The sequence below is a fragment of the Agelaius tricolor genome, unplaced genomic scaffold (assembly GCF_023055355.1).
Source record: "Agelaius tricolor isolate 1412-34295 unplaced genomic scaffold, bAgeTri1.0.p SCAF_3, whole genome shotgun sequence".
In the NCBI taxonomy this organism is placed as follows: domain Eukaryota; kingdom Metazoa; phylum Chordata; class Aves; order Passeriformes; family Icteridae; genus Agelaius; species Agelaius tricolor.
The window spans coordinates 35,453,852-35,466,977 of record NW_027269263.1 but is presented as its reverse complement, the minus strand read 5'-3'; positions in this window follow the sequence as shown (position 1 = coordinate 35,466,977).

The window sequence follows — 13,126 nt, the reverse complement described above, 5'->3', positions numbered from 1 at the left end:
CAAATGGAACTGAAGATACCAAGATGGCATTTAAAAATGAGAGCAGATAAATCTGGTTAAAATGTGAGTGACTGGTGGCAAGTTATCTAGACTTGTCCCCAAAAACACTTTAGACCAACATCCACAAGGTTTCCCCATTTTCCCCAAAGCAGTAGGAAGTATGTCTTCATTTAAGAGATACTCGGTGTAAAGCTTTGTGTTGCCTTTAACTTTGGTAACTTGGCTCTTGTTTGACAGTTTTTGCATGGGGTTTTGTACAACTGGCTAAGTTCTCAGGCTCTGGGGCAGAGTGCCAGAGGAGTTTTCCTCTAGATGGGTGAACAGCTACTCTCTCAGGCTTGAGGTTGAAGGAGTGTGGTTTGCTGCTGTTACATGTATGAAAAGGAGGTTTGTCTTGCAGGAAGCCTACAGCGTTCAGGACAGAACTGCAATTCAGCAGGACTGTATCCTCTCTCTGTCTCATTTCATGAAATGAATGCCCAGCAATGGCCTGGGGCTAAAGCAACATTAAAACTTTGTATAGGTTACCCTAAAAAAAGACAGTATTTTATTAAACTTAAAAAAAAATATTACTAGTAGTCAATGCTCAATAAATATTAAGGTAAAATCTCATTTTTATAATGTCTTATTATATAATGAGTTTCAAAAGAGTGGTTTTTAACATTTTGGAGTTGAGCTAATGTCTAACCCATATCTAGTTTGTAAAATTTGCAAAATCTGTCCAAAATGCTGGATTTGATAGCTGGCTGTACATCTTGGTACAGTTGGGCTGCTGAGGAGAGGCCTGCCCTTGAGCAGTACTGGACACTGCCACACTGTTCAGGTGTTTATAGCAAGGACTAAGAACATCTGGCCTGAAATTCGCCAGTGTACTTGGGAAAGGAAGAGGACTCACTGATTGGCAATAGGTTTTTAACGTCTGTTTTTTATGTTCCTGCTTTTAACAATAGGCTTGCAGGTTGAGGTAATTCGGGGAGCAGGACTTACTTCCTCCTATCACCTTTCATACTAAGATTTTTCTTACAAGATGTCAGTTTTGCTTCCAGTTAAATAGTCATGTCTTACCTAGATTATGAAAGAACCAGAGTTTGGATTAAAGACTTGCAGGTGTTTGTGTTGTTTTTTCCCCTCTTCAAATTTTATTTTAGGTTTTCAAAACCCAAATTCCTTGTTTAACAAGAAAACAAAAAGGAAAATTATTTTAATAAATTAAAGGCTATTGTGTATATATAGTGGAAATATGTTTTGCAAAAGAATTTCACTCTTCTAATTTTGAAGATGCAGTTCTTTGCTTTTCTACTGTTACAATCAAGCAGCCGAAAAGAAGCATTGGCTTTTCTGCTTCATACAAATTCAGTTTCTTCCTGCAGGTGCTCTCCCTCTGATCACAGTGTCAGCCTTCCGTTTGACAGCTCAGTTGTTGCAAAGATGATTGGGATGTCAGCTGCAGAGGGTTAAGAATACAAAGGAAAAACTATCAGCAGGAGCTGATATAATCTTGGGTGATGAGAAATTCTACTGTAAGACATAGAGACATCTCACCAAACAGGCCTTTGCTAAGCAGCAGGGAGAGGCACGGGTTCATCTCCAAGCAGGTACTGCAGAGAATGCAAAAGGTTAATTTCTTGCATTCTTACTGTGCTGTAGTAGTTGACAAATTTAGTATAAAGTAGTTTTTAATAATATAAAATTGAAAATATAAGTGCCATAAAAAAAAGGTAAATTCAGACAGTATAAGATCTTTGCCAAGCTTGTTCCACAGCAGTGATTAACCTTCCTTGAGAGAAGGGAGCTATTGTTGTTTCTCCCCTGCTCCAATGATGCTGGGCTTGCTGAAGGAGGGTTTGTGCTCTTGAAAGCTGCTCTGCTTTTTTTCAGCTGTATCAGCTGGTCCAATGAAAACATAGCACCTCTCCCTGTAGGGCTTGTCTCACTGAAGCTGCTGTTTCTGCTTACATCCAGCTGACGTGGATCGTTCTCCTGTCTTCCTTCTGTGTGTAAAACGACCTGAAAGGTCTAAGGGACCTAACGATTCCGCTCTATGATTCTGTTGCCCTGGGGAGTGGAACATACTCCATTGCCTTGTGTAGCTGCAGTGTCCAGTCAGCAGCAGGGAATCCAGCCCAAGGGGTTATGGTTACAATCTACAGTACAAGGACTAAAGAAGGGAGAAATGTGATCCCTTTTCATTGTTTTAGTTGCCACACAGTTTCTAATATTTTCCAGTTTTAATCTTTGTAATTTCCCTTTAGTAGGTGCATAAGTAAACTCCCTTTACTGCTCCAGTCTGTCCTTTCTGTATAGTTATGATACAGTTTATGGAATTCTGGAATTGAGACAGAAATTGTATCATTGCTCACATAAATACATTGACCTCCCCCACTATTGCTGATTTTTTACATAGGGGCCCTTGTCTGACTTCCAGTCCAGAAAAGCTTATTTGCCTAAAATACAGGAGGAGTCAGGTTAACCTGAATTAAGAGGTGATTAGTCAGCTCAGGAGTTGCACGTGCCTTCCCAGCTGCACTTGCTCAGTGTCAAACGGGCACAATGTGCTGCGTTTATAATGCATAGGCAGGAACAGACATGGGCAGATTAAACATAATGTAATTAAAATAAATTACATATTTAGAAGCAAGTAGGGGTAACAATCCAAAGGCTGCTTGGAGGATTGGCATTGCAAAGATGTTTTCTGATCTGTGGCTTCACTGGAACATGAATACAGGCCATTCATTTGAAGGTATGTGGTTATATTCAAGGAGTTCCAAGAAGTCCAGCACGGTTGTGTGGGTAACGCGCACATGCAGGATGCACATGCAGGCTAAGCAGTGTGTCTGCAGAAAAGAGCAGGATTATTTTTAGAACCATAGATGGCTGTGTCTCATCCAGGAAGTGCAGGGAGGAGATCTCTGGTTGAAGCAGAGCATAAGAATGTAATTTTTAATTACCTTGGCACAAAAAAATGTTGTGTTTTATTTTCTTACTAAGCAAAGACTGAGAAGCAAACTCATTTAAAGGAGCTGTGTTCTGAACAACATGGAATAATCATAGATAATGAGATCATAGAACAGAGGTGGTTGTGATTAAAGGAAAAAAAAAGTGAGACAATGGATTAAGAAACAACTGAGTAAACAGCACATACACATCTAGGCAGGTTTTTAAATATAAGGTCCAAGTTTAAATGCTTAACTCCACAATTAGGCAGCTCAATAACAGGACCAGATTTGTCAGTGTGAACTTCTTCCCTTTCAAGAGAACTTGATAGAGAATGGCATTCACTCAGCACTTCCAGAAAGGAAGCTGCATAATTGTCAAGTTTGACATTTTTTTTGTCTCCAACTAAATTTGGTATCCTATTCAACCAAGAAACCTTGGTTGTTTCCTTACTTGTTCTGTTTCCTTACTCTGCCCACAATGTTTTTAATCCTCCTTACTCTGGGGAAAAGAAACGGTTTGTGCACTTTATTTTCTAACTGGAGTGACTGAATGGGTTTTGTTTTGCAATACACCAAAGTTGTGTATTAAAACTTGGATTAAGATCTTCTTAATCAAGCTTCTGTCTCTGAGCTGAATGGAAAAAGCCTCTCCAGCTCCTATTATGCAGCATCAACTGTTGTGAAATACATACTTTTCTCCAGAGACTGCAAAGCAATATTAAGGTCTGGCATCCAAAGAGGTTTACTTGTTAAGTGCATCTCTTGTGGTGGTTAGTCAGAAATTCGTTTCCTATTTGTTAATCCAGTTGAGAGAAGAAACTGACAGTGGTGATCACACGCCCTTCAGGAAATTATGATACATTTCTGAAAACATACAGTCTTGCTTTTCTGACTGTTAAGGTCGTCCTTCTGATCAGGATTAACAATGTACCAATGTTTTTCAGCTAGTATAATTCCCCAGAGATGCAGTAGGTTTTTTTTCTCAAACAAAGCCTAAGCAAAACTTTTCCACAAAGCATTTTCCAGTTCATTAATAACTTTTTCTCTATTGGGATAGACATGTAAACCTTCATTCTATACCCCTGAACCTACAGTCTCAAAGAGTTCCAGCTGACAGCAGTGTGAATGGACACGTGGGAGGTTGGCACTGAGCTGGAGTTGCTGAGCACCTGCACCAAGTTAGTTTTACAGAAACAGATGCAAGTTTTCAGAACCATACCATCCAGTATTTGGATGTCATTTAAACCTCATTTTGGATGCTGAAGACAGAAATGTAAATTCAGAAACTTTGAGAAATTAGCAGATGTAGTTGAAGACATGCTCCTAGCACGGATTATATGAGATGGCAGCATCAGTGGAACATCATGATCCTGCTTAAAGGCACGTGTCTCCCCTGGACCCAGCCTGGGCTTTTGCTTCTGCCCCTTGATCTGTCTGAATTGGGAAGATTATATGGCCCTCTGCTAGGCAGAATAGCTACGACTGGCTGTAGAGCCTTCCTGTGCGGGTAGGCAAGTTTCCGCGCAGGGAGAAGGAGGAAGGGTGACACCACACGGCTAGAAACAGGATCGAGGGAAGCGGGGCGGGAGGCGCCTCGTTCCTTAGTCCGGATGTAACGTCGGGCCTCAAAAGACAGGTTTTGAAGGAGGAAGTGTCACACACAAACGGAATGGTGAGAAAACACTCTTTTGCATGTACAGCTACCAGCTTCTCAGACGGAAGCCCTCAAAGAGGTTCTTAAGCACTGAACAAATTTATGAGCCTTTAAGTGGTCCTGAAGTCTGGGAGACTGGCTCTGCTCTGAGCCTCAGTAGTTTGCTTCCAGACTCTGCAGCCTCCTGTGGACTGGCAGTTCTCTATTCCCCCTTGTCCCCTGTATAAAGGGAGGATCTTTGGAATGTAAATTGGATGTTGATCCTATTTTTCAGTGTGCTTTATTTAGCTGAACCAGTCTGTGCTACATCATCTGTTTGTGCTTCTTGGATAGCTTATAGTAATTCACTGGGTGTTACACAAATCACGAATCACTGGGATATTACTTATAAAGGCCAGTTAATTTTCTAATCAGTTACTTGTTGCTGAGCAAGCCAGGATTTAAATGCCTTCGAGTTAAGTATTCTCGGCGTTTTCATTGAGTGTAAAAGTACAATAAGCAAGTCCCCTCATCTTCAGAGCTTCCTTTTAAAAATTAATGTAAATCAGGGTATGCAAAGATGTCTGAGGAAATTATTTTATGACGTGATGTCCTTATTGTCTAATGAGATTTAAATTTGGGGTGGTAGGAATGACTGAGATGATGAAAAACTTACTTTGCTGTGAAAGTGGTTTGGCAGGATTGGATTGTGGTAGAAGCCAGAGACACTGGGATCTAAAAAGGGGCTGTTTGCACTGGAAACTGGAACCAGAATCTAGTAAAAATGGAGAGCTGATATGCATATATAAAACATAAATAAAACCACACAGTTTTCTTAGTTTTAGCCCAGTCATCATTTTATTGTTGCATAAGATAATTTTATGGCTGCATGAACTGAAAGGACTCAGTTTGTGTCTGGAGGTTGCCAGTGGTGTGTACCAGTACTGCTCCCCCGCTACTTCAGGCTTCTGTTTTTCCAGAGCCGATTGTCCTTTTCCTGTCTGTGTCAGCAAAGAGGAATGTGTGCCCATGCTGTGGTCTCCCTTGGATACAATCCTTGGGGTATCAATTTAACATGCCAGAGTGAGAACTGAGAGATGGGGGTAGTGATCCTGTCACTGAGACTGCAGGGAAAAACAGAAACTCTCCAACATCTCTGCACTGTTAGAGAATCAAGGCAGTACTATTCTGGCCAGGATGTCATTTTGGCCAGGATGTGCAATAGAAATTATTTCATCCCACATACTTGAGCTGTGCAGTGAAAATCATTCCATCACAAATGGTTTTTCACCACACATTTCACATATTTATACAGACTAATCCCAAAGAAATTCATGTTCATTGGTCTTAAATTACACAAATCTTAGTATTCTGTTTCCTGTTACTTATTTATCCCTTTCGATGCTAATTTGGTCCTCATTCTTTGGTTCTCTTAGCAATCTTTTCCCTGACCAGGTGTCTCCTATCTCCCACACCGGGGCGGGTCATATTCATTAATGTTCGCTTCTCTCCTGTGCATCTTCTGGCTACTCCCAGTCTGTAGATGTTGAGCTCATCAGACCCACCGGTGAACAGCATCTTTTGAAGAGAAACTTCAACTTCCCAACATAAATTGTGTATCATCTCCAACATAAATTGTGTTGCTAAGGCAGTAACTTTTGTCACCAAGTCCCAACAACAGCAGAAGGGAGTGACGTCTTGTATTTTTACATCAGCTTTCACAGAAAAGAACAATTCCAGTTTGAAGTACAGAGAAAATGAGTTAGAAAACACAACGGCCAGCAAGTATCCAAAGTGCCTTGGTAGTATCAACACAACTCATCTTGCAAACGTTTCGGCTCCTTTGCAACACAGGAAAAGTTGGCTTTGAGGAGCTAAAGTAATTATCAGTGATAAAACATGCACCCTTTGCTTCTCCCTGAGTAACACCTGAGGGAGACTTCTGGGAATATGGTCACAGTTCTAACTGGTTTATCAACCCAGGTGACTGATACAGGAGATAACATTCAAGGTATGGTTAGATGATAAGGAAAAGACCACTGAGGCTCCCTGCCTTCAGAAGGAGTTATTTCCCATTTCCATCTCCATTTCTCTGCTTCCAGCTGCGTGTCCCTGCTGCTTTCTTTATGATGTCTTATAAGTTCTTGATAAAGCAAGCTGACATACTAGCAGCAAATACAAGTAGATATCCTGCTGTTGAATCAGATAAATCTGTGGTCAAAGGAGCCAAAGCCAGTTCAAAGAAATACTTGGCTAGGAATGCACAGCTCCTGGCAAGGCCATTGTTTCAACAGGGCATTAGATGAGCTTGGGGCATTCTTTCGGTGAGGTATTTGCTGGGTCCAGCTGCATCACCAAACACTACAAGGAGGCTGAGGCAATCCAACACCACAGTTCTTCCATCAGTTCTCCACATCAGTTTGCAGCCTTAAGTGAGGAGACAAGCAGGAGAATGGAGCACCTCTGGCAGTGGTGTGCCCTGAAATCAGCCAAGCATAATGTAATCTTCCTCCTAGTAATGCTGATAAAACAGCTGAAGCAGATCCCACCTTTTCCCTGTCTACCTGTCTGCTGCCATTCCAGTGATGTCCTGGGCCAGCTGCTGTGTAGCTGCTTGGGACTGCCTCAGGGAACTTATCTACAGGAAAAAAAATTGGCATTATTTCTCAGGTGTGCTAGGTCACTTTATCCACTTTATACCATAGGTGTACAAATAACAGAAGGGGCAGCAAGAGGATGGAAAAAATGGCTGGGAACAGATGTCTCTGAAGTAGCATGCCACCAACCCCTTTACAAAGGGATGCATGCTGAGTCTTCATCATCTTGCCATTAAACACAACATTTTAGTGTGGCTGTGCAGCTGAGTAAGCCCCACAATTTCTGTATTTCTTGAGCAGAGCAGATTATGTGGCTGATTAAGGATCAGAGAGATGGTAAGACAGGCCCAAGTCAAAGACTCCCTGCAGCTCTACATATACCCCATCCAATAAGAAAGAGGAAATTACATATTGTGATATCCTCTGCATTGAATGAGTTAAAGATCAGGATTGGCAATTACCTGCCAAAGAGGATAGTCTGTATTCCAACAGACTCTCTTCAAAAGATATGGGGGAAAGTAAGTGTTTTTGAAATATTTTGAAAATTGAGAAAAAATATTCTGAAAAGTTGAGAGTCTTTTTGAAACTGTATTTTGGCATGAAAACCAGATCTGTGCTCTCAGATGTCTCACTGCAGTGCATTTCAGGGTATGTTTGTGTGAGGCTTCTTTTACTTATGTGAGCAAACTGTAGCCTATCCTCTGACAGCAAAGGCATGAGGCAGTAATATCTTTCAGTCCCACAACAGTGGATTTGGGATTTTCCCTTGTGAGTAGCACTACATGGTATGTTTCTCTCTAGGTGTCCTACCCTTTGGCCTTGGCTCATAGGTGAACAACATGTGGTTAAGATAAATAAGGTTGGTCAGAAGTCAAAGCCCGGTGCCTGCGTATCTCTCCCAGGACACAAACAAATTCAGAAGAAATTGCCAAATTATTTTTAAACTACAAAGATGATTTAAACTAAGGTGCTAGGATAGATATTGTAAAACCAGCTGAATGAAGGCATTCCAAAAAGTCCTTGCACTTGCTTTTTGTGGAGACAAGAGATAACCAAGACATTAATGCTTCAATGGAACCAAACAAAGCACAGAATCGTATTTTGCATGGCTTCATCACGTGCAGTCAGAGCTTAGTTTGTGTCCTCCTTTTCCAGTGGCATCAATGGGTTTGTGCACCTTTTATGCATTAATTCAAAGAGGCTTTTTTGGGTGCTGTAGGTGGAAAAAAACTTTTTCTGCACCAGGTGGCGCAACCACCAGCGAAACTCCCCTAACAAACCTCCTGCCGAGGCCAGCAGGGCGGGGGCTCTGAGTCCCAAGGCTCCGAAACTGCAGTCGTGGCTGTCAGATCGGCTAATGGGAATCAGGGCAGGTAGCAAAAAAACGAGTTTAATGGCACACACAGCCTTCAAAAATTCATGTACCATTTGGCTTAATACTTCCTTTCTTCAAATATTGCCTTCCTGATAAAGACTCTGGATGTTATCCTGATCTGTACTGCCCACTGGTACTTAGAAAGAGATTTCAATTAGAAAGGCAGCTGGAGTGGGGGATTTTCCTTAACTTTGCTATTTCATATTTAGAAAAAAAAAATCTGGTAAAAAACCCAAGTCATGGACTTGGACAAGAACTACCTGTTACTTATTCAAATGTGTCTGGTGCAGATGGCCCCATCACAGTCCTTCTCAGGCTAATGCATGCCACAGACTGGAAACAGCCACCAGCTGGCTTTCAGGTAGAAGCTATGAAAAATTAAAAATCTACAATGAAAGAAGAAAAGCATGGTGTGAAATATATGGAGATTAAAGCACTTTTAAAAAGGAGCAAACCCTCTTGCTATATGCTTCTTTATTGATCCAATTTTACAAACATTTTCACATATAACTACCAAAAATCAGGACACATAAGAGTAATTGCAGAATAGTTTGTGAGCTCTTTGTATGAAGTAACTTTTTTTATCTCTAAAGTGTGTATGTGTATATATATATAAAATATACTGTGGAAATATTAACAAAATCTGAGAAGCAGAAATGACATGGAGGAGAGAAGGATACAGGAATGTAGTACTGGGAAGAAAACTCTGTTGGAAGTAAAGCAGAGAAAATCAGAGATGAACATGAAAAAAAAGCTCAAAGTGCTGATCATCCCAACCAGTGTCTGGCACCTGAACTGCAAGATGCCTAAGTTCCCCTTCCTTAGTGTTTCTTACTGCAGATGTGAGAATGTAAAACATGTGCTAGAGCTTTTTCTTTGACCCAGGGGGAAAACATGACATTTTCCCTTGATTTCTGTGACTGTCATGTTCCAGGGCCTTGGAATCCAGCTCAGAAGAAGCAGGTAAACCATTATTGCTGTTGCAGTAGAACTGTGTTGCATCTCTGTGGGTCACAAAACTCCTCCCAGGGCCGCCCAGTTCTACACCAGTTCTGAGTGGTGTAGAAGAGGTTACTATTCTCTTGCTCTACAGAGGTTACTATTCTCTTGCTCTACAGAGACAACTGTTTCTGTTTCTATTTCAGTGTCATGATGTGCTCCTTACTTACATGCTGTTGTTTCATGTTTGTGTTCAAACAGGTACTAACTCACAGGCAGGCAACTGGGCACTGTAAAACACTTCTCTCACTTGGCAACAAGTTATTGCATGTCAGCTCCTGGGTGCTGAGGTGACTTGTGATCAGGATCCACCTGAATCAAGAGAAGGCATATGGGCAAAAAAAAAAAAGACTGGGTAAACAATGTGGTTTCTCAGAAGGATGACTTGGCAAAAATGAGGGGGATATTTAATCTCAAGGAAACTCTTCACAGCAAATCTACTTTCAAAGCAGGCTTCGGAATATACATCCAAGGTTGATAGCTTAGCCCTGTTTGTGATGGCAACAAACTAGTGGAGGGAAACTACTCAAATTAGCATTGAGGGTTTCAGGTCAGGCTATGATAATAATGCCTCTAGTAAATGTTCCAAACTACTTGTCTAGCTACTTGCACTGTTTTTTACCTGCATGTGCTACAACTGTATGCTAAAAATGCTACTGAAGAAGTTGTGCTCTCAAACATAGAGAGCCAGCAGAAAGGTGACTGTAATTCATCAGTAAATCAACTGTATTAGGAAAGGAAAAGGGCTGAGGTTTTGTCAGGAAGGGATGGTTCATCCTGTGTCAGGTAAAATCATACACCAGTCAGTAAGACTGCATCAACCAAATATTAAATTGTGGAGCAGACCCCAAGAAGGTCTGCAAGAAAAGTTGTTATAGATGCTGCGACCCAAAGCAAAGCATATATTGTTTGTATAAGAGGCAGCTAGAAAGCAAGAATGGAGCATTCAGAGGAGATGTGGGCAGCTGGGTTAGCAAGACTGGGACAATTCTGGGAGATAAATGATCAGGTACATAGAATGGGTCTCAGTTAAGAAGCTGGTTGTGTAATAAAATCCCTTCTGGGTTTTGTTGTTAGAAACAAACAGTTCAACTAACAGTCAGACATTTTAAATAATTTTTTGTCTTTTCTTCCTCTAACTTCTAGACTGCAGCCTGACCTGAATAGTACTTCAGGCCTGACCTCATCATCAGCTGTAGTTCTCTCCAGGCATAGCATTCCAAACAGACTGGATTTGGATTGCACGCTGTGTTTGCTCTCAGCTTCTCCTGGATCTAGATTGTCCCTGAATACATTTCAGTTTCAGAGTGAAAGATACCTCAGGGTTTCACATGAGTCCTATTAGCCTGTGGACACCCCACACACCCTTCTGGGCCACTCCCTTGAACAGAAATGGTTTTTTGTGCTGGACTGAACAGCACATTTGAATGACAAATGAACACTGAATTAAAAGAAAAATTCTAAACTGAATTGGCATCATCCTAGTTTGATTACATAAGGCAGATGAGCATGATTATACTGGGAGTTTTCTGATCTAATTACATACAATCAAGTATTTCTAGGAAAGGAGATATCACTGGATTGTTTAATTTTCACAGTTTAGTAAAGCAGGATTTGGTCACAACCTAGTCACATACTTCACCCCTGCTTAAGAAGAAAAACCTGTTTCTTCACTCAGTGATGTGCTTAACAAAAACTGTTTGACAGTAAGAGGAGTCTTTTCCTGAGATTTCTCCCTTTTAGTTCTTTAGAATTGTTCCATGAGATTCTTTCAAAAGAAGACTAGACAGAAAACTTGAGTGGGAAAAAACACCCAACCCCTTCATATTGAGCAGAAGTTCAAAATAATTGGTTTGTATTTTTGCCAGTTGGCTTCCCTTCTGAAGGCATACACTATTGTTTTGTTTAATTGTGCTTGTGGCTGACTGTGCAGGAATCAGATTTGGGCAGACAGATTACCAAGCTCTCCCAGATGGATGAAGGAATAAATACACCAATTATACAAAAGTAGAAGAGCTGCTGTTATCTGATGTGGGATTATTCTACGTCCAGGTGGTTTTGAAGCAGCTGGATTTAATGTGCTGGAGAGCAGACACACCTGAACTGAGTCCATGTGGGAGGGAGGTAAGAGCTCATGAACAGCTGCCAGAAATTTAGCTTGTAAGCATTAAACAGTAAAATGTCTACAGTTAGAATCTGAGTTTATATGAAAAAGGGTTTCATACAATGTTAGCTAACTACAATGTAAAGTGGGTATCTCCAGTTAAGACAGCTGGGCCTTAACTACTCCAGGTATTTTCTGTAGCATTACAAGTAAAGTACACAGGTGTAGTGACATCTCCTTTTCTTTTTACAACCCTCAAATAGTGGAGAAGTCAGCTCTTGTAACTATAGAAGCTTATTACTCATCCTTCAAGTAAAACTTTTAAATTATACTTGTCCTGAATAATCAAGCACAAGAAAATAATTATGTGTGTTGATCACAGTAGTGATCACAGCAGTACTAACTGTATTAGTGACAAACAAGTGTTGCAGCACTGCATATCAGTAAATATCCCCCTTTCCCTATCCTAGCATAGACAGCATATTTTACCTGCTTGCAACCTCCCTTAACTCAAGATTAGTCTGTTGGAGAAAAGAGATAAGATTGTCCTTGAAGGCTGATAAAAAATCTAGACAGAAACTGTTGGGTTTTTTTATCCTTAGCAGTTAATGAATCAGTAAGGGAAGTTGTTATTTAAATAATCTCAGACTCAAAGTCATTGGTCACAAGATGCTTATTGGTAGAGAAGTGGAAAAAGAAAGTTATTGTTATGAGTTTGGCAAGTCTTAGACTACAGAAAATTTATTGCTAATTTTAAAAAGCTCTTTAATTGCCACACAGCCATAGCAAAATGATACTGTACTTAAGATGAGGATCAATAATGTGATGGCTTGGGGAGAATTACATAAACAGTTTTGTTTGGTTTAGTTTCTGTTCAGTAAAATACATTTTGCATTGGAATTAAATAGTTTTTGTGTAGTCTGCATGATGACAAGATTGAACATCAGTAGTTGAGGTATTTAGTAGCCATTCACTTCTTCCTCTTGCATTTTTGTGTAGATGGGAGTTTTCTCCTAAGAATGAAATTAGCTAGCTAAGGATCTCAGGGACTGGGGTGCTGGGTGGAAAAGAGCAGATATCAGACTTTGCCTGCTGCAGGACATTCTTGACTCCACTAGAAACAGATTTCTGTTTGCCTTGAAATCCCAGCACTAAAAGGAGGTGAGCAGGCTTTGCAAAATTCTGGCAGCTTCTCGGTTGTCCCTCACTAGACCTTGAGCTTTATGCTCCAGAGAGATAACAAGGTCATCTTGAAAATCCATCATCACACAAATATCTGGATTTAAACCGTTGCTGGAATTTTTACAAGGTGCCATGGTTGCCGAGAAGCTCAGACAAGTCCAGGCAGTTATCCACTGCTTGTTTGGACAAGTTAGTTGTCATGGAAAAGTAGCATTACACTCCCTCTGCTCTAGCCTATCTTTAAACACTGTCTGCACCACTCATGCTCTCTGGAAAAAGCTTTTCATTATCCAAAAATAA